The sequence below is a fragment of the Plectropomus leopardus genome, chromosome 4 (assembly GCF_008729295.1).
Source record: "Plectropomus leopardus isolate mb chromosome 4, YSFRI_Pleo_2.0, whole genome shotgun sequence".
NCBI classification, from domain to species: domain Eukaryota; kingdom Metazoa; phylum Chordata; class Actinopteri; order Perciformes; family Serranidae; genus Plectropomus; species Plectropomus leopardus.
Genome location: NC_056466.1, coordinates 23021374 through 23042582, shown reverse-complemented (window position 1 = coordinate 23042582; position 21209 = coordinate 23021374). Strand labels below are relative to the sequence as shown.

Sequence of the window (21209 nt, the reverse complement as noted above, 5' to 3'; positions counted from 1 at the left end):
AAAACATGTTGTTAGCCATAAATATATGTTATTTCAGACACAATTTCACAGAACTGCCTAAAAGTATATATGATGAAGTGGTGACATTTTATATCCAAAATGTCAAAGGTCAACTTCAATGTGACATCATAATGCTCTGCAAAAACTTTGTCACTACCAGGGGAAGATGTGTGAGCATCCATGTTATCGCAGACATGGATGTTAATACTTACTGCACCTTCACAGGTACTTGAATGATACAACCAGACAGTAATTCTAGTTTTGTTACTGTTTTGTTGTTTATAATACTGCATCCCCTAATTATTAGCCGGTGCTTATTGTGTATTTTACCTCATAGATTTCTTACTCTTTTATATCCCAACCTTTTGGCTTCCTTCTTCTTATTTAGATGCTATACGAAACTTGTATTTTATTGATACTCCATAGGTGTTTCCAGTGTTTTTTGCAGATGGTCATTTTAAACATTACAGAATGATGCAAATAAAAAAATAATTTTAATGGAACAGTTTATTAATCTCAGTGCCACTAATGCTGACATCCCTCTCTTGCGTACTTCTGGGCCATCTCCTGCAGGCCAGCACAGATAAGCTTGTGTAAATTTGTTTTACACTCTGCAGCTGTGGGCCAGTACTCGATCCAGTTTCTCTCACTGAGCGCGTAATTGTACCTGAGGAAAGTGGAAAAACACATTGGGTCTCCATTTAACCTGCTAACTTGTTTGAATGAATCAAAAAGGGATGACCAAAAAATCATGGCAAGTAAAAAGCTGTGTTTCTCTGTCACAAAAATATAATAAGAAATATAACAATTACTCCCAAACGATAACACATAATCCAACAAAGGTATACAAGCTTGATTTGCATGCCAGAACATCATTTAGCAACACAAAACAGGGACACACATAAAATGTTTAAATGCTGACAGTATTATTAAGGGAACAAACACACCAGACATACACAGACAAAAACAAACTTACGATTGACTCTGTTTGTCTGTGTAAATATCAGTGGATGCGCCCATGATAAGGTAGGTTTTGCCTACTCTCAGATCTACAGCTGATCTGCAGTGCCGATAACTGAGGAATGTGCGTAGTTTATCCAGAGGGCCCACGTCATCATTTCCTGTGATTAAAATGTAGGAGAATAGAGAGAACACACTTATGGAAAACTACACTTTATTACATCCATATGAGAGGCCATGTTTAATGCAAAAACTGATGGCCTGATTTTATAACATGTACACTTTCCAAATTGTCAAAGGCTGCCGCTTTGCAGTGGATTTCCAAGACGATTTTTTTTTTTTTTAATTTTGAGGTACTTTAGGGAAAGCATTTGGAGAAAGCAAACATTTTAGGAATTTAAACAGTTCAAGGCATAAAAAGAAAAATATTCCCACCTTCTTTAATGACTTCCAGTATCCGCACTGTGTAGGTATCGGTGGAAAAGCTGTCTATAAAATCTTCCACTCTCACTTTGTACACTGAGGACAGACAAGTTGCAAACTATTAGCTCACTTGCTCCTTTGGTTACTTGTTCTTGGAATTTCTCACTCACACATAAAAAAAAAATACTCAAAACTCTTACCAAAATCTATTTTATTGTTCACTTTAGTTTCACAGGTCTTAGCTGTGCGCTCCACATCGCTGACAACGCCTCTCTTCTGTACGGCGCAGTTCTCTGGAAATATACAATAGGCACAAAGTAAATACTACAGAAGCTAAGAACAGCTGTTATTGCAATACTTTTTTAAACACTATTATTTAAAAATTGAGAATTAATTTTTTCATTTTTTCAGTGACTATGATGAGCAATAGGTAAGACAGAGATTCTTCAAGTTCAAAACTAAAGTTTAAAAATAAAATCCATCTCAAGTTGGAGACAACAATACGATTCCTCTATTAAAAAAACTCTACAGGAGACCCAAACTGTCAGTGCGTCATAAAGGGGAAATCTCAGTGATTAAAGGGGGTAAAAGTAGCGAATTTGATGAGCCAGAGTCTCAAATGCACCCCATGCTCAAATGTGCTACAGAGTGTGCCAAGAGTCTGGCCATGAAATGACCAAAAATGCATTTGGCAGAAAAAAGGGGACAAAAAGTCTTGTAGTCCCCCATATTCTGGCGCTTCAGTGCTTAAAACAAGGTCTACCACTGAACACAGAAATTGCATTGTGTCTTTCTTTTTTAATATTCAGATCAGTTATCGTCATATCAATAGAAGACTAGCTGACAGAGGACTAAAATCATGTGTGATCAAATAACCCAGACGCTCTTTTTTTAAATAATTATCCAGTAATCTCAAAAAATCCCAAAAGCTGTTTTCGCAATAATTATCTCAATTTGAGATCGCCTTTTTGTTTTCCTGAGAATTATTATGAGATAATGAAATAAATTACTCTGATCTCGCGTTAGGCTCAGGGGTTGGGTTAGGGCTAACACTTCTCTATGATCTACGGCTTTGCTTGCAATTTTTTTTTAATGACATCATCTCAAGATAACAAAATAATGAAATTGTAACCTTGAGTTGACATTATTAACAAAAGAATTGGACCTATGGCCAGGTTAAATAATAACACCTCTATGTGTTTGGATGAGTGATGCTCTTTCTAAGTCACAGTTTAAGAATGGTAGTGGGTTATTCTTTAGCTAGACTGCTGCTCCGATCTTACAGGATCCTGCAGGTGCTTGTTGCCTCTGACAGAAAATTGTAATGATAACATTACAACCATTTATGCTACATGACATCTTAGGTGTCATCCTGTTTACCTTCTGCACATGTGCATTCATCATTTTTACAGAGCCGCAGTAGCTCACCACCTCTCCTCTCTGGATGGTAGAACTTCACACATCGAGATTCTGCAATGGGGAAAAAAACATTTGCAAGATATTTTGTGCTAATATGCGGATCGTAGCACTATGAAAATATAAACAGTTTAAAGAACTGTCCAAAGAATGTGAAATTACATTAGTATCCATCCTGCATTGTACACTGAAATCTCCTGGCATCAAATAATAACTCTTTAAGATCAAAAGTGGCAGAACAGGTGTGTTTGTTTATCAATGCAGCATATGTTGCTGGGTGTCTCTGAGACTCACTGTTACTATGTTCATGGTTGAACTCATAGACAGACACAGCAGCTGGTTGTAAGATGCCCACTTTCAGCTTCTGATTTATCCTAAAGCTGATCTCCTCTGGTCGTGTATGAGAAACCTTTGAACAAAGGTAAGATAGAGATTGAAAAAAAAAATTAAAAAAATACAAGGCAGAGAGAAAAAAGTATAGAGGTAGGAATCACTGATGTGTTACCTTGTCCAGGTGGATGATGAGTGAGCTTCTTTCTGACTGGCTGGGGTTTACTGAATATTTTGCAATAGTGCGGGCACGTCCTTTGGCTAACTACAAACACATGTCCAAACATTAAATCACCTAATTTTTTTGTTACAACTCAAAAACAGGGACCTCTGTGTGTGTGTGTGTGTGTGTGTGTGTGTGTGTGTGTCTTACTAAGCTCAGATCATTTGTGTTAGGGGTGAAACCCGTTAGCATGCCAATATCCAAGACTGTCATTGATGCATCGCTATTCCTGTCCTTATACCTGGGCAGAAAATAGACAGAATAATTAAAATAAGGAAGGACTTATTCATTTAAAGCTTTTGTCATTTTATCATTGACCTTGTGGTGGGACTGTTTTATCAACTGCTGTTCTGAAGGTCAAGAATGCACTTTAATTTGTAAAAACACTTGTTAAAATGCCCAGAGAAACTGGTATTTAATATAATAACTGCTGAGGAAAAGTGTGTGACACAAGAAAAAGCTCCAGACCAGCTATAAAATGTTTTTTTTTTTTTAACTACAGTTATTTTCAAATGAGTTTAAAGCAAATTACACTACTGTTGAAAAAAAGCTACCATGATGTCTGCAACATTTTTTGTCTATTGTTTTAAGGTAACCAAAAATTAACTAATGGGTGGGAGCAAAAAAGTTGTAATTTTACGAGTGGATAGTAAAGAAACCAGTCAGCCTTTTAAATATCATGTTAATTTGTATGAATTTTTCAATGTACTTACAAAACTTCTATTTTCAGTCTGTATATCTTCTCATTCTCATCCATTTTCTCTGGAGGAACAAAACATAAGTTGAGAATAAATATTTTACTCATCAAATGATTTTGTATAAGGATGGACAGACATCAGACATCAATACAAAATACATACATACAAGCAAAGAGACAGATCAAATAAACCGGAAGTGACAGAGCGCACCGAATTACCTGGAGAAAGCTGCACTGACAAGTTAAACTTCTGACAGTCACTCTCCCTTTCTTTAGGCAGAGCGTAATACAGCGACACCATCTGTAACATAGACATCAAATGCACTGTGATACACCAATAACTTTACAGTCTTATAGCATTGTCCACACATGGTTAAATAAATGGCTTTGTTTTCATCTGAGATTCAAAGAGGACACACCAATATCTAACAGATGATCAAATTTAGAACTTATTTATTTCACTGACCATCAGTGTTGCTTCTCCTGTGCCTGTGGCAATCACTTCCACATTACGGTTTATATCACTGATCTGTGGGAAAACAAACAAACAAACAAACACACACACACACACACACACACACACACACACACGCACACACGCACACAGAAAACTATAAGAATGCTGATTTTAATTAGCCACTGTTTGTTTGTGTGTGTCCTCACTTTAGATGATCTTGTGCCGTAGTGGTTGTTCCTGTTGAGATTGTACTTTACTGGCCTTGACCTGCCCGGCAACAAGATGTCAATATTCAGGTCATAGTCTGGTTCTGTAGCACTGGTCCAGTACTCTGCTACAGCCTGATACACTATTAAAGTAGCCTGAGAAAAAAAAAAAAAGAATGAGGGAGAGAAGAAAAACTGATCAATGGTTTGACCCCAGCATACAATTGACCCAGTGCAAAAAGGAGCAAGAGAAAGCTAATGTGGATGGATGGATGGATACTGAGAGAATGAAAGGTCTGTGTTACCTGAGTTGATCCATAGCCTCCATTAATTCTCCGCTGTTTGTTGAACCATTTCACAACAGGCTTGGCTTCTTCATAGGCCTTTATTAACAGAAGGGTTGGAGACAAGGGTTTAAAGAACATTTTGCCGCAGCCATTATATAACAGAAGCAGAATTTTGGTAATTTACTGTTACACATTAGTCCATACCAGCTTCCCATGCACACCTTAATGCTACCTTTACACAGAGATTGTGCTACAGAGCTTCTACAAAGTCACTTCTTTATGCCTCCTTTGTACTTTTACACAGACCCAAATGACTGTGGCGTCATGTTGCTCCAGTGTGTAATTATGAACTGCATCCAGCAATCAAAAGAGCCATGATGAGCATGTCATGTAACACAACAGCGTTGGCTCTAGTGTGACATACATAAGCATCAGCGCTTTCTACATAAACAATAACAATGGAATACCATGGCAATGGTAACCATTTACCTTCTCTGTTACATGGCTGCTGATCTCGCCCTCTGCTCTTGCTCTGAGGGGAGGGAGTTCCTGGACCTCATTTCTCTATTTTCTGACATTTATGGCTGTTCTTCACCCTGCTGCTTTTCAAATCTCCCTGTGTTGGGTCGTACGCATAACACATTGTCGAAATCTCACACCTGTCCTGTCCATCATCCTGCCCTGCATCCTGTCATGTTTATACAGACACCGTCTTGGTACTCCGATGCCGGCTTAAAGACAAGACAACTCAGTCCCCTGGGTCTCCCACTGTACATTATATACAGAATAGCGAGGTGGCATAATGGGTGGATATTCCTACCCTGAACAGGTAGTGTAAAAGCAGCTTTAGATTTCTGGACCTGACTGCAATTTCTGCTTTTAACAAATGTTTATGTATTTCTCGGTGATGCTTTGCTTTACTTAAAAAAAAAAAGTTATCAGTCTCTGCATTTGGATTTTCACAATGTACTTCCTGGAAGGGAAAGAAATGTGCCTTTTGGTCATCCATATACATGTAACTGATGATATACATGTAACTGATGATGTTCCTTGGAAAATGGTCAGCAGTAAAAGCTCAGAGGCTTTGCAGTCAGAACAATGCATTTCTTCACCAACCTTTCACCCTTTAGTGTGGTATCATGACAGATTACTATTAAATTATTATTATTATTATTATAGCATGATGTTCAGCTGACACATATACACAGATCAGTGGGACATGCTGACCTTGTCCTTGACCAGAGCCAGAAGAGCGTAAGCTGTGGCCTCCAGTACATAAACACGTCCCCTAGGTGATGGCCAATGGGACAAATCTGAGGAAATCAAATACAAATGCAAATGCTTTACAATCCTGTATACTGATGAAAAGCCAAGATATGTACTGATTTTTCTTTAACATTACCATTCATCTACATTTTTTGTGAATATGCATGTAAATATTGTATGAAATCACCTGGGGAAGCAAACTTGAAGAGGATTTCCCGGTTCAGTTTGTTTTCATTAGCCAGGGCATATGATGTCATAGCAACAGAATATGGGTTTATAAGGGTGGGCAGGCGTTTCTCCAGGTAGGCTGCTGCTTTGTCTATACTGCCTTGCAGATTCTAGGCAAAGGGAACAGACAAGAAAGTAAGAATGGTGAGATTCAGTCCTCTCCCATGAAAACAACACTTAAATATGCCTTAAACTTTAATCAGATCAAGTAGAAGGCTCTGAGAAGGAACATGCGTGGGGTTAGGGGATAATCGACAAATGCTGTATTTACTGTAATCTGTTAAAGAAAGTGTTGCTGCTTATAGGACCCACTTATTCCTTAAATACTGATTTGTACATTATGTGCATTTAAACCATACATGGTATATATAGATAGACGATGCATCTCCACCTACTCCCACTGTAGAAAAATGAAGCAAACACAACTGCTGCTATCTTGTGCTGGTGACGTCATTTGGAGCCAGAGTCAACACAGTAGCAATCTATGTGATATCAAGTTCCCACTCATAAGGCTGCCCAAGCAATTGCGAGCAGCACTATTCAACACAAGCACACCGATTGGCACAGCTGTCATGTTGTCAGATCCCCTTTTTATTGCATTAAATAACAAATTAAAACCAAATTTAGCAAAAAAAATGAACTATGTAAAATTAAATAAGCCATCTTTGGGAAAATTTTATCACACAAGTCCTAAGAGTTTTTGGTTTGGCCCGTGTCCCATCCACTAACATGGAGGTTGGAAAAATATAACTTATGTTGCAGCCAGTCACCAGGGGGCGATTGAGATATTTTGGCTTCACTTCACAGTCCATGGCTTAAACTGCTACTCTACTGAACCAAGATGGTTCAGTGCCATGTCATTAAACCATATGCACATGAAGTACTCACATTAACAGTGGCAGCACAAAGTGTGCGGGTCTCCTGCATGGCAATGAGGCAGAAGGCAGTCAAGGAGGCATCTGAATCTACCCCGCTCACATCACCCTACACATGCACACACACAAAAACAAGCATATTATCAGTATCATCAGTATTTAACATCTGTTTATTCATAGATGATAGCTAGCGTTGACATCTGCTGTCGCTGAAAGCAGTGCACGCACAATCATTGCTCCGTGGGACACCTCTCCAACTTCTCTAAACAAGCCATCCGATTGCTGCATGTTGAGAATCAGAAACTTAACAGCCTCACAGATGTCTTGGCTTGTCACTGCTACCAGTTGGTTGGCAATGGAAAACACCTTAACAACATAAGCTGTCAGCCTTGGAAAGGAGAGGAGAGTTAGTTTCATTCATTTGACCAGGGAAAACATCACTCTTCACATAGTCAGAATCTAGGTTAAAGGAGGATGTGCTATCATTTATGAGTTCATGCATGTCAAGCCTCACCAGGTGCTGCCTTGGTGATCAACATTTGCAGCATAAGACCCATCCCTTTTACGGTAGCCAAGCTGATTCCGGTAACCTAGATAAAACCAACACCCAATCAACTCTTTCCTTAACTCTAGTCTATTGGAGGCTAGTTTGAGTTCAGGTGGTTTATATTGTTGTCTACCTCAAGTCTTTTTAACCACTTCTGCCAAAGCCAGTAAACCAATTTTCTTACATACAAGTGCTTTAAATACAATTTTTGGGGCCGTATCACAAACATTCTGCGAATACTCTCAGAGAGCTTCTGATTTGAATTTTATAGCAAGGATTCCTAGCTTAGGAGTGATTCAGGGAAATTCTCAGAGCAACTCTGAGCAAGAAAGGGACAGGAACCTTTATCATAGTAAGGACATGTAGTTTACCCTGTTGCTAAGTGTGACACATTATTTTAACAGATGTCAGTGGTAAAAGCAAATATTCCTTTTTGTGATCCTGCAAGGTGTGGACACCCCGTAAAGATGAAATGAAGTGCGTCACAATGTGCTGCCATTGTTTGTGTGATTATTCTGCTGATGGAGGCTTGAGACAGACAGACACCAGTTTGATGGCTGATGTCTGCCGCAGTGTTGCATTTTTTCATCTGCCAAATATCTTTGTGTTTTGATCATTTTATTTCTGGTGGGTTACTGTTATTGTGTTGGGTGAAAGATCCAATTAGATTGACCACAAAAATTAAATTATCCCTGCACAATTTAATCTGTGGCATTTTATTTACTCCCTGTCACCCAAGTGTTAGGATAATAATATATATATATATATATATATATATATATATATATATATATATATATACTATTAAGCCTCTCTAAAGTCCCCCTCTCTACTCTTAACAGTTTTTCACCTTAGGAGCTCTCTTAAGGGCTAAAATGCTTTGTGAATAACTTTTATCTTTGCAAGGACCCTGTCTTAACTTTGTGGGTAAAGTCTTGGAAAACATCATAATTCTGAGAATGTTTATGTTATTTTGTCATTAGATACAGCTCTTTGCACTGGGGAAGCTTTGTGAATACGGCCCCTGGTATCTGGGCTAATAAATGCATTTGTTTGAGCCCACCTGTCCTGATGTATCGGAGGGCTTCGCCACGTCTTTCAACGTTTGCAGGTTCCCATTGATTGGTTTTGTCCAAATATGTGGTTGCAATAACAGGTAGGGTCATGTGGATCATGTTCTCCTCTCCACAGCCTGAGGGCTGGAGGATCAAACTTTCCATTGATTTCCCACTAATGTCATTCTTCAATTCAATGTTTCCATTTCCTCTTTGCCTGCAAACATTTCCACAACAAGAGAGGTCATGTTTTACCGCCAAGAGAATGTATGTCTCCTGCAACATTAACAATTTACACTAATGCAGAGGTAATACTGCAGGCACTTTACCACATACAATGCAGTAACATGCGTTACCTGTCACAGAGATCTGTGTGCTAGAAGGTGAGTTTGGAACAAGATCTGTCTTGGGAATTCCACTGTTGAGAATTTCCTGTTGTTTACCACCTGAAAGGTAGAAAGTGTTTAAAAGTTTTAAGATTAATTCACAAATAATTAAATATAATATAATAACTTTTTAATGAACAGGCCATTAATTACACAGATTAGACAGATACCCAATGTTGTGTGAACAAAACTGCATACACTTTTGTTGTTTACCCTGGTGGCCATTATCCACCCAGCTGTCAATTCATTTTTAATGTAATTAATTGCAGTGTTACAATTTCTGGTAATACTAATATGTACTTATTGGCCAGTAAATAAAAATGTTATGGAACATATTACTAAAGTATTCAATTTCGTTTCCCAACAGTTTAGCTGCTTAAATAGTGAACTCACCTACACCCTTTTTCATAGGATCCAGAGGTACAATCTGAGGAGATTTTATCAATAAGCCTTCGGGCTGTAAAAACAACACAGTTCAGTCAAACATCAGTAAACACAACTTTTTCTCCAACTAAACTCTTTAAACTGGTGGATGACAAAATCTTTGAGAATCTCAGGATTGGATTTGAATATAATTCTCTGAATCAGAAGCATCGCAGGTCAATTCAGAATCAATCTTAAATTCAAAATCATTCTTGATTCATTAAATAGACAAGAGGCCCTTTGTTCATGCACTGCGTTACATGATTCACTCATGGTTTTAGTCCACAACCCCCCTCGAAAAAAAATAGGGAAGAAAAAAATGCATGCATGCAGCTTATTTGTTAGACCTTAAGGAAAGTATGTATTGCACAATAGGGCATAAAGAATATTTACAGGAGGGATCCGATCAAAATGCCAGGATTTCATTGGATTGCTCAAACATAGGTGTAGCTAAGCCAATAAGGTAGGATACAGAGTTTGAAAGGACAGTTTGTCTTCACTTACATCTATTTCACCAGGGTTAAGTCAAAAGGAGGGAGATGAGGAAGAAAGGAAAAAATACAGCACAACCATATTTTTTTTGGACTATGGAGGAAAGGCACTACATGAAGTGGTCCTCTTACCACCACCTCCAGCATCTTCTTGACTCCATCACTGACATCTACGTCTTTAACAGCTGCTTTGACTTCAATGGGGTATTGTCCTTCCTTCGTGGGAATAACAATGAAGGGTACAGATTCTGTAGTATGGGGCCCAACTTTAACCTCCTTGCGATACTTCCCACGCTTAGAAGCAGCACTGCAAACATGTTTCTCCTCCATCAGATCCACACGAACCTTGAAAAAAAGATAGATGCAGAAGGAGGTTAGTTTTAGTTGATACAAGCTGATCAAGCACCATAGGTGGATTATGAGACAACGGGCACCTGGACAAAGACATGCAAAGAGCTCCATTACATTTCCTACTTAGGAGCAAGACACAGAGACTTTATGATGGTAAAACGCAGCCCCTTCTCACTCCCAACTCATCAATACCACTGCTTTGACAGCGATGTTAACGTCACACACCGATGCAGAAAGGCACCCTTTGAGGCGGTATGATACACATCAGCGTTACCATTTGCCACAGCCAACTAGAGATGAAAAGTACCCAAAGGGTTAATGGGAGTGGGGATGGACAAGTCCAATAAACCCAGGACCTCCATCCACGAGCCCACTGTTTGCGAATGTCAGGCCAAACCCTGATGTTTTATTCTAAACCTAACCACATTCTTTTGTTGCACAAGGAAATAAATGTAAAGTGGAAGTTTTTTAGCTACATTGTAAGTGTATTCTGAGAAAGACTGCATGAAACGAGCAAAAACTGTACATTTCCTGTGAAAACTGAGGTGTATTTTGAAAAGACTCAACGCATATAAAAAGCGTAAATTGACAAACCATCCTGGAATGTAAATGCCAGTTGCAGGACAGTACTTAGCGCAACATATTTAGAAGTGAAATTCCACTGACAAAGCAGCTGTATTTGATAAGTTGGGATGGAAATTTGTTGTTTTATCATAGACTATGTTAATAATGGACGCAGCTACTGTGAAATCACCCAGCGGTTTGTGGACTACCATTGTGAAGCCTCGAGTTCGGCATTCGGCCGTCACCCTCTTGGTGTCTTGGCCACGGACTGGTTCATGAAAAATATGGCTAACTCAAATGAATCAGACTTACAGTGGCAGGGTTGGGGCTATAGTTGTGGAGGACGGCTTTAACTTCGAGCTGCTCTCCACGGACAGCGGAGTACGGCAGCCGAAGATCAATAAAAAAATTCTTCCGGACAATTACTTCTAATGGCTCGGCCACACAGATACCTTCAAAAAACAAGGGAGGAAGAAATTAGGGGTAGTTGAGGAAACAGATAAACAGATGACAAACAGATGATAAGGAAACAGAGAAACTGTAAAATGCAGGGTAAGCTCCTGGTTTTTAGGTTAGCAGAACAACTAAAACACAAGACAGATTTTAGTCCCTGAATCCTCACCGAGAGTTCTTGACAAGCTGATGCCAGTTATCTGCCAGGTTGTGATTGAGTCTTGCAAAGGAACATTTCTTGTGATTGATGTGGTGTCACTGAAAAAGAAAAATACTTTGAGGTGCAAAAGTTATAGTATACTAAGTTAGTTAATATTTTTTTTCTGAGCAAGCTTCAGTTGACTCACCAGTAAGGTTTACTGTCAGGGCAAGGAGGCAGGGTGATATCGTACCAGAGCCAACTCTCAGGGAATTTGGTGCGAGAAACTATTTCCTTGCTGTCCATGTAACTGTCATCCTCCTCACCTAAGGCATCATTGAAAATATTAATATTTTGATTGTTTTCTAACTACCAGTACGACCAAGAATAACCACCCGGGTCTTCATCCCATCCCTTATCCCCGTCTCTTACTGCGAGCTAGTCGGAGGCTATCTTCCTTCATCTCAGCTCGCTGAATTTCCATCTGCTTGCAACAGTACAGGAAGGCCTCCACACAGGATGCACCATCATTGATGTATTCGCTGCGCCTCTCACAGGTGTATGAAACTGGGGTTTCCCTTATGCCATCCAAACAACAGTCACGTTGAAGTTGGTCTTCATATTTACTAGCTGGAAAGAAAAGGTTGTTGCGGAGAGTTTTATTTTGAAACAGAAACAAGAGAGATTGAGTCAGACAGATATATTTGTATTTCCTCATGTCTGTGACAGAGACATTGAAACTGTAGTAAAAGGTGGTGTTGAGTCAATATGATTATCAAAAGATGAATTTCATTGTCTGTTTTTGCTTAAAAACTGCATGTGTCACTTGTAAAATATTGGAGAGGCTCCGTTTCTCTAGATGTGCTGCAGCTAAGCAGCAGCCACAACGCGCCTGATTCTTACTTACCTAAACTGGTCGTGACGTCGATTAGAGCGGTGGCTCGTTTTCTCCTGCTTAGGACTGCGCATTTCAAATCTGTAAATTCAACACAGACCATGTATGACATGATGTAAATATGCAAACCCCAGGTCCATACACACATCTCATCATTTTTATTTACTTGGTACAATATTAAAGCCTCTTGAGCCTAAAGAGGGGCATGTCCAGGGCAGTTTTTGCTTGTTTGACACCAAACTTTGTACATATCCCACATAATGATGGGCCAGTGATTTATGCTTCACCCACATATTTTGGAACGCCATGACCAATGCACTGACGGGTGTAAAGAGGAAAGCGGTCCTGAGCAGTCTACTCTAAAGGCACCAGACTGCGGGGACTTCCCATGGTAGACTGGTGCTGGATACCATGTGAGTCATTTTACGGTACTTACGTAAACCAGACCTTGGCAAACCAGACCAAACTTTGACTTAATTACACTATTTTATATTAAGTAATGCCATTCAGGGGGCTCTAAAACTGTAGATAGTTACAATAAAAAAAAGGAAAAAAAGAAGAATTCAAGTGGAGAGTTAAATATTTTCACCTTCTCTGTAGGGAGTCCCAGAAGCAGTGTTGGTCACAAACAAAATCCCAGCATCGTAGAACACACCCATACCATCCTTCCCTCCACCTGGTGTGCAGCCTGTGTCATACGTCTCCACCATGTCCCACACCTGAGAAGGGTGGAAGTCATTCACACACTCAGTAATAGAGGCAAATAAGGTTTAGCATGATGTCATAGTATGTAAAAGAAGAGCATGTTCTCCTAAGGATGGCCCTCTGCTCTTCCACGTGTTTATATGTTTGAAGCATTTCTGAGCCAAACACTGAACCCCAAACTGGTTCACGATCGTTACGTGTGCCTTGCCTTGCAGGTCCATGGCCACAGATGTGTGTGTGCCCATGGGTTAATGAGAGGTGAGCATGTCATTTAGCATATATGACATTAGAAACATTTTCTACAAACTTATTCTGGAAAGTATTTAAAACCACAAACTTACCTACTTACTTTATAACTACATGCAAGTGGAAGTATGTGAGCTTCTTGAAAGAAAAACAAATTCAAAGATAAAGAATATATAAGAAATTGCCTTTTTCTGGTTAAGCTGGTGCTCATTGTTTAGGACCAAGACACCTTTGTCAACTGCCACCAGTCCAACTGTGGCTCCAGGATCTCCTGTGACCTTCAGACGAAACGTGTTGCGAGGCAGATATGTTGACTGGGGCTGAGCTGGTTCCAGCTTCAACTAAAGGAGGAAGCAAACTTGAATTTATGAGAAATAAAATTGACATAGTCAGTTTGTGTGTGGGTGTATTGTTTACCCACTTAAACTCTACATTTGTGTTATGCGTCTCACCGAGCCCATGCAGGAATCCTCTGCATCCACCCAAACAGAGTCTGATACCACTTCATTATCATTTGCATGGTAATAGGCTATTATGCGGAATGATGGCAGCATGTGTTTGGTAATGGTGACTATCTTGGATATCAGCACTTGACCCTTTGTCCTGTAACGGTCGTATTTCACCAGCTGACCTCTGCTCAGGATCTAGAGACACAGAAAAGTACTTATCCAAAAATCACACATGCTGAACTACACAGGTTGTAAAAAGCAAAAAAAAAAACCCCACTCAAACATGTGCACAAACACACACACGCACGAACACACAAGGGTGTAAAGCATCCCTCACCAGCACTGTGATGTCTTTTTCTGAACTTTCCTCCCTTTTGAGGTTGAGGCTGATTTTCAGGTTTTTTCTCCCAATTTTACTTCAGCTGTATCCACACCTGCAATAACAACAGTCCAATTAGCAATAATAAATGAACAGACATAAAATGCTAGATACAAACGAAACCTTTTGTGGGAGTTTGGCTGCACTGCCAATGCCAAAACCATCATTATCTATCTGATATTATTTCAGTTCGTACCTATGTGGAGGTAACTGTTGCTGTTAGTGCTATATGGGATAGCTGTCATGTTGGCCGATGCTTGTCTTTCAGATGAAATTTTTGGATCCTTGGTCTTTGCCTACAATTGAACACACAGGTAAGCATACATACACAGTTGCATGGAGAGATGAACATGTGAAGTTGCTATCTACGGCCTAGCTCAACTGTGCCTACACATAGCCCCATTTCTTATTTCTACCTCTACCCCTAGCTTCTGATTTGGCCCTTTACCCCTAATAATTAAACTTTCAATATTAACTGCCTACATTTGCAGACTATACTTAAACAGAGAATATAAATGAATAAATAAATGTTGTACAATCCACAGCAACTTACTGTCACTATCAGTGGTTCAGAATTTTCCTCTGTATTAATCGAAAGCCTCGCCATGCCATTCACTGCAGTGCGGCCCTGCACCTCACCCGGATCCACCTCCACTAAAACACCTTGTACTGGAGAGCCATCAGGATTCACAACTTCAGTCTGCCATCAAAGAAACAGTCAGGAAACATCCTAACTAATGGAAACAAGTTTATCGACAACCTAATACTATTATGGAAATACTGTTAATCGTCTGTAATCATAAATAGTTTTTTTTTTTAATATACAGTTTGAAAGGAGATGAAAACCATCTGGAAAACTTACCACACAAATCAAAAGAAAGAAATTATAAGTTATTAAAAATGTATCTGATATCGTCCTGTATGGAGGACTGTGGAGAGAACTAACTTCAATGACATGTTAAACTTGTGTGTACTTTACCACAACATCAAAGGACATTCCTGGTTTGAAAAATTTGGGCGTTCTAGTGAAGTGGATGGTATAAGGTGATTTGACGATCTTGATACCTCTCAACTCTGCCTCCACCATTTCACTACCTGTATGAAGATACAGTACACACATTAATTATTAAAGTACAAACATTCTCACTTTCTCCTCCCCCTGGTCTTGTTAAACGGATTTATAATTACACAATCAAAGAAACGGTTCATTTAATTTACATATAGGCAGACTACATTTGAATCATGCCCACTTTGAGGGAGAGAGAGGGGGCAATCCATCGCTCTTCATCAACTTTGTATTGTGGAGGTGCCTCATTGTCATTTACATATGTCGACTAACAAACAACACAAAATTACCTAAAAGTTGCTTTGTGTTGGGATACACTATCAACATGATAATAATTCATGTGTATATCAAGTTGTATTCATCATAAATGCAAATCAAAATGTAGTGTTAAGAGCCATTTAAGTAGTGTACCAAACGCACACACACACACACACACATGCATGCACAATCTTGTACTTCTAGCGATGTGAGGACCCTTATTGATACAATGCATTCTGTTGTCCCTAACTCTAACCTTAACAATCGTAGCAAAACGCCCAACCCTAACCTAAACTAATTCTACTCTGACCCTTAAAACCAAATCTTAACCTTCAAACTGGCCTTTGAAGAAATGAGAACTGGCCCAAAATGTCAAAAATGCAGCAAGTAAAAGCACACACACAGGCACTTACACACATACAGTCCCTCTTTCTTACCGCTCTCTGTCATCACACCAGCAGCTACGTATATGGAACCTCCCACCAGGTCATTAATGTTTGGGAAGGTCTGTGTGATGTGCTCTTTCTTTAGTGTCAAACCCCCTTCACCTTCCTTTATCTAATATGACATAAAATAAAAAAATTGCATCTTGAAATAAAATAATTGGACAGTTGCTAGGTAGTAAATTTACTTGCAGATTTTGCAGCACTGATAACAGTCAAGCTGTACAGCAAGCTGAGGTTTGTCCTTTTCTTCTTCTGATAGCCAAACAATGATAAAGCAAATATGTGGGTACTAACTGGCACTCTCTGGAGAGAGAGCTGGGCAAGCTCTTTTTCTGACCACCATGCATAACTCCAAATACCCCGTAGGCCATCCCATCTACGTCTTCGCCAAATAGATACCTATAACCATAAATGATAGTGAACAGTTTGTTTTTTTTCACAATAAGCTAAAACAAAATATAGAAAATAGAAAATGGTTATGGGTAACATGTAACTGCAAAAAACAAAAAAAAAAAAAACACAAACCAAACCAAACAAACAAAACAAAACAAACACAAAACAAAACAACCCCCCGACATCTAAACCATCAGACCCCCCCCCCCCCCCCCCCCCCACACAAAAAAAGCCCCTCTACTTTATCAATCTACCAACCAAACCTGGTAATGCCATCAAACAAAAACCTTCACATACGTTGCTTTGACTTGAACGGTGAGCTCTTGGCTGTCAACGTAGAAGAAGGGACTCTCAAGCATCAGTTTAACCTCAAAACTGGGCAGCACTGAAAAATGTAATGAATTTTATTGTGTCCAGTCAGGCAGAAAGTAAAGTCAAGTGATACAGTAAGTAATAAATAAGATTAGGAGATAAAGAGGACATCTGCTTTGACTCACCATATTCTTTGACTTCAAACTCTGCAAAGTAGCTCAGCTGAGGTTTGCTGTGGAACCTTGCCACTATTTTCCACAGTCCGAAACTACACACACACACACACACACACACACACACACACACACACACACACACACACACACACACACACACACACGTTAAAATATGTCTTAGAACAGGGGTTAATGGTGGCCAGATTGGATCATGTGAAAACACTTGGGGGCCATCTGCTTCTTGCATCAAATGAGTTATTCAAAAACAGAAATCACAAAAAATACAAATGCAACAGTTGCATCTTTCACTGAAAATGTACTAAAAACAAACAAACTTTTCACTGCTCTTGAAAGTGACAGTCCTCACTGTAGACTTCTTTGCTGCGGTGATGCCTGCTACCTTGCAGAAAATGTCTGCTGCAAGGTAACTGCTTGTTTGTTTATCGTCTGTCTAAAAAAGCACATTAGTTCCCCTTGCGCAGCCCTGACATATCTCCATTAACCAGTTTTGACCAGAGGTTCTCATATAGGACCTTTTGAAAGTCACACAACATGTTGTGCCAGACATTGGACATGCCTGTCTTAGACCGAATTGGCTTGTGTAGTGGTATACAAGCTAATATACTAATGACATCAGCCTCCTGTTTTGTTGTTGGTGCAAATTAGTAAATGTTAGCATGCTAGCAAGCTAAGCTAAGATGTGAAGTAAACATTAAGGTTACCTGCTAAACATTGCCATGCTAGCATGCCTTTGGACTTTTAGTCTTGTTAATATAATACAGTTGAATCTCCTATGCATTCAAGAAAGGGAAATTCACTACTAAAACAGGCAAATTTATTAAATTAAAATTAGGTCCTGGAAAAAAAATAGAAATACTAACCTGACAATTTCAGCAAGTAGGTAATTTCCGGAGTGGAGCCCTGATTTCAGAGACACTGGATCAAGTGGTAAAATGATGCCATCCGGGCTCTGAAATGAGGACAAATTCAGCAAACATTGATTGAATAATAAAATTAAAATAGGTCCTTTAGTAGTGTTACTTTAAACACCGTACGTTTTCCACTTACAGAGTTATCCAAAAATAATAACTGGCATACGAGAAATGTTTCAACCTTTTTCGGATAAACTGAAATGATACTTGGCTGTGAAAGTCATCAGTCATCAGCCATAAAGTGGCTGAGCCTACTGACCTCAGTGGCCTGTCACTATCAGTCATATCACTCAGGAGGGGCCGCTTTATTGGAAGGCACCACCTCTGCATTGGTGACAATTACCAAATGGAAGCCAACATTACCAGTGCGGGTGTGACTTCTATGTTTAAATGGTTAGTTAAATGTTAAGAAAAAATTCTAAAAGTTAGGAAAAATTGTCAGCTGATTAAATGTTAAAAAAAAAATCACATCATAATGTGCACAGCAGCAGTGATGCAGCCTGTGACGATAAGATAGAAAAGAAGAAAGGCAAGCAAGAAATAAAAGGTGAGCCACAGCAGCTTATTGACAAGTGCTGCACAGTGCAGACACAGGCAGTGAGTCCTGAGCCACAGACTTTTAAATGCTTTTCAAAGAGTGTAAAGAAAAGCAGAATGTGATCTCACTTTGAGCAAATTTTGGAGACTAAATTAAAATCCGAACTTTGTGATGGTGGGTTGTTTTTCTCCAATAGCACTAGAACAATGCAAAATCATTTCAAATATAAACACCTGACAGTGATGTCGAGTGATGCGAGTGACAATATTAGTGCAAGCCAGACTACACAGCTGCAACAGCAAACAAAAATTAGAGCTTTCGCTCTGAAAAAGTGTGAAGTCATAGAAGTCACACCCGTCAGCTGAATTTAGTCAGTTTTGCACAACACTAAATTACTCGGTTTCAGGTCTCCAGTGATTGGTCAGGGAAAATCAAATCCACCACTGAAATCAGTTAGAGTGGATGCAATGTTAGACTAAAGATGGAAACTGATACTGTGCAAGGACTGCTTATCAGTCGGTTGGTCCAAGACTTTCATCCTCGACAACTTTAACTGACATGAAATTTTTCTACAGATCCCCCAGAGGAATCTGAATGACTCCGGTGATCTCATGACTTTTCCACTTGCACCACTGACGTGGACATTTGTAGTTTGGAGTGAACAGCAATAAATGCACTGTCATGAAACATTCACGGCCTTACTTCTTGGTCTAGTGCTGTCATTAAGTCAAAAATTTGCCAAACATCTTAGCTTATATCTAAATACTTGCAAACCATTCCCATCAGCCTCAGGAGTACTTTTGTGCTAATTTGTGATGAGAGCATGCTAACATGCTAAGCTATGATACAAATTTAAGGTGAAAGTTTGAGAATGATCTGAAATTATATTGCATATAAAAGATATAATACAATACCATAATTTCAATGGCAATAGTAGCATCAGTTTGGGTTGTGACATTCCTCTCTACAGGCTCCATGCTGGGCGTCACTGCAAACATCCTGTAATAAACTGACAGAAAGACATTACTTTTCTGCTTGAAGGTTGAAATATCCATTCCAGTCATGTGACTGTTTTACTTTTCCTATGATAGAAAGCTTAAATTAAAAAAACAATAATTAGGGTAAGTGTTACAAAAGCAGATGTTCTGTTTCTCAGCACTGATATGGTATTGAATTTACCTATGCTGTTGGGGGTGTGTAGAGAGTCTTGTCGGTCTGGATGTAAATGTACCCGGACTGGAAGGACAGTAAGACGAGTTTCTCCAGCTCTACATCGGGGAACCGAGCTTTCAGGTACACATACTGCTTTTTGTTAGGATCTGGACTGAAGTCTCCAGCAGGAATCTAAGACCAAGAGACACAAGAATCACTGCGCGAGGAGCAGGACAGGGTATATCATGTGCATTTATAAATGCTAAATTTAAACTTTTGTTTGATTATTCTCTAATTTGTAGTCATAGTAGAAAAAAAACAACAACAAGTGATGAATTCCAGCTTTAAAAATACTATATTAGTTATAAACAGTATTGGGGCAATGAAACCGAGTAACAGTGAGATGTATCTGAGTATTTCTACATTACCACGATTTCTCCGAAGTCTTGGAATTTTTTTTGCACTTGTAAGGGTCACAGATGTGGAAGTCAGCCTTTTGCTTTTGGTGGGATAGTTCTCTACGATGATTTCTACTACGATGTCATTATCATCAGTGCAGTCTTGACACTCCACAAAGATGTTTACAGGCGTTCCTACCCGCAACAAGTTGGGAGCAGACATCACCTTCCTGCACATTAATGGGAAAAATAGTATTAAAAGTCAATGCACAGAAAGACCCACGTGCTGTTTAGGCTGTACTGAAACTTGCTTACAAACTCAGGAATACTGACAAGCTGTTTTTTTAATGATTTGCTGATAAGTATTTTCTCGGCTGTTATTTGCATAGGTTACAGTTTTGGTTCAATTAATTGGCAAAACAATATTTTTTTTTGGCAGATATGGATCTTCTGCTCCAGCACATATACCACATAATGAGTGATCTATTGATTATCTTGACAAAGATCCAGCCCTGAATCAACAAAACATTTCATCATTTTTGAGGACTCTGTTTGCTGGGTCTGGTGTAATGCATCCCTGTGCAAATTCAAAACAAAAGTCAGGCCGGTTTACGGGAATCATTTGAAGGACCACAGCATGTGACTTACTGGAGCTGCTCATTATGTAAGACACAGGTGAAATGCAACTTTAACCTAAGTCCAAGTTAAATTTATACTGTCCATCTTCAATCCTAACCATGCATCAATAATTCTTTACGTTTTTGCAAATACTGGTAATACTTGGTTTTATTGCTGCTGCCATTACAGTTTTTCTCAACTGGCAGCACATACACAGTTTTCTCCTTCCATCTTTTTCCCTTTAACCTTCTCCACCTCTTTGAGCAGAAAATCAAGAAAGAAAACTGCAGATCGACTTACATTGGAGATTGATCAGCCAGAGAAGTCAGAGAACAAAGGACCAGAAAGGCCAAAAGCCAGAGCTGAGTCCTGCACATCCTCCTGCTTGGTCCCATATCTGCTCTCCCACTCTGCAGTGCTCTGCTTTTACACACACACACACACACGCACGCACGTGCACACACGCACG

General features: G+C 39.3%; 1 pseudogene; it reads right to left on the bottom strand.

Moving 5' to 3' along the window:
• Nucleotides 1–475: 475 nt before the first annotated feature.
• On the bottom strand, nt 476–21135 carry LOC121941805 (annotated as a pseudogene).
• Nucleotides 21136–21209: the final 74 nt, after the last annotated feature.